This window comes from Oratosquilla oratoria, chromosome 8 (genome assembly GCF_046742065.1).
Source record: "Oratosquilla oratoria isolate Oo_2021 chromosome 8, ASM4674206v1, whole genome shotgun sequence".
In the NCBI taxonomy this organism is placed as follows: domain Eukaryota; kingdom Metazoa; phylum Arthropoda; class Malacostraca; order Stomatopoda; family Squillidae; genus Oratosquilla; species Oratosquilla oratoria.
Window position 1 is genome coordinate 48810369 of NC_134784.1, and position 2500 is coordinate 48812868.

Genomic DNA, 2500 nt, shown 5'->3' on the forward strand with positions numbered 1-2500 from the left:
CTTCGTGGTAGTAGGATGCTGAGTTTAATGCTTGATTTTCGCACAAGATTATTGAGATTGAATTGCGATGGTGATTGAGATAAATATCCTCCTTGTGATACCAACAAACTATTCACTGTCAGGCAGTAGCCAGAAGACAGTAAGAGGATACGTTCTATTTTGCATGGAAGGTATTAAGCATGAATTAATCTCAATCTGCAATAAGTCATGGGAAAAATATAAACTGATATCTAAAAGATATCAAGACAAACAAATTTCTATACAATTGCATCAACTAATGGAATAGCTTGGATGTTAATATAGTCCAAACTAAACCTATAAGCAAATTTGAAACAAAGTATGACAGTTGGAGAAATAAAATGGGACCTTGTGTGAAACTACTTTCTTGTATATGATAATTATGTAAAATATACATAAACATACGTATACCAAAGGGACCTTTCCAATATATAATGGGGATGGCCAAATCAAAGTATACAACTACTCTACACTCAACCCCCACAGCCATTCATCTTTCCTCACATCTTAGCATCTCATGGATGAAGGTCCATATCTATTTCCCGTCACACTGCTCCTGTCAGAGGCAGTGCAACAAGCCAGCACCTCCACGGCAAGATCTGACAGCTAAAGTTAGTTTACTCTTCTGCATGATTGCATGGTGAACTCCCCCTCCCTTCCCCTCATCAAGTTGAAAAATATACAAAACAGACAAGAAACCCCTTCAAGCCATATAATTTATTCGTCCCTTTGTACCCACTCTCTGTACTTATTTATCATTTTGGTCTTTCTCTTCCTTGCTAAATATTTCTTTTACATAGAGCCCCTTCACTCTGTCCATTTATCTCATTTTTTGTTTTTTCCATTAAGTACAATCCATCTTTTTCTCCCCTCCACACTTTTTTCACTCATTTTTATTTCAGTATTCCCGAGCCATCCCAATATTTTTTGTTCAACCCTATCTGCTAGCTCTCTCTGCACCCACATGAGTGGATACAGGTAAAATGCAACAAGGTAAAAATTCATCAAGTTTAAAAAACACGATAAGATTTCTGTCCTGAGTGTATTATGGGGCAGTCTGATGTTTGTGACCAAATTGTGGAGAGCTATGGGTTTCCAGTACATGTAGTCTAGAGTAATGTATTGACTATGTTATGTGAATGTTAGTGAGGTGTTGTATATGACCCCTGAATTTTTTACTGATACTGTAGTTTTTTATGTGTGTGTGATATGGTATCCTTCAGTATGAGATGTGGATCGATGTAGATTTAATAAATGAAAGAACATAGTTTATGATATAATTGTAGAAGGAAAATATTTCACACACACACACACACACACACACACACACACACACACACACACACACACACACACACACACACACACACACACACACACACACACACACACACACACACACACACACACACACACACACACACACACACACACACGCACACACACACACACACACACACAAACATATATATATATATATATATATATATACACACATATATATACATAGTATATATATATATATACATACACACACACACACACACACACACACACACACACACACACACACATATATATATATATATATATATATATATATATATATATATATATATATATATATATATATATATATATGCGTAAGTAACCACTAGAAAAAGTAAACTAACAAAGCACAGCGCTTTCGTATGACAACATCTTCAGTGTTGAAGATGTAATTATACGAAAGCGCTCTGCTTCGTTAGTTTAATTTTCCTAGTGTATTTATGGCATATATATATATATATATATATATATATATATATACATGAATACAGTTATATACATGATATATATATATTATATATATATACATGAATATATGTATATATATATATATATATATATATATATATATATATATATATATAAACTTTTTATCCCACAGTCGGAAAAAGAAGACACTAATGTCGAACGTTCTGTATATTTCGATCACTAACTGTGACCCTCTAAAGCAGAATGAATACATAGTGGAAGGCATAAGCTTATATACAAAAATGTGAGGTGGAAAAGGAACAAGCTCAGGTTACGTGAACGATGCTCCGCAGGTCGCGTGGGGTTTTGTGACCTTGGAGTAAGTGAGGTAGCACTTGGTTGACTGCTGAGGTAGTAATGCAGTCAGGTGACCACTGACCATTTGATATGTTGAAATTAGGGAAATATTTTATCAGGGAAGACTCAATTATTTTCCTTTTGAAGCTACATGTTGATTTATAAATTATTTCAGCAGCATCCCAATGCATGCAGTGATCTTTATTGGCAATGTGCTGAAATACCGCGGAACTTTGTTGACCATATTTTACAGAATTTTTATGCTCTTTAATTCTGGTTGCCAAATCTCTTCCAGTTTGTCCCCAATAAACAGTATCACAATCTAAACATGGCAACTTATATACACCTGGGTTAATGTCACTTGATGGTCTGCGGTGTACATTAACTA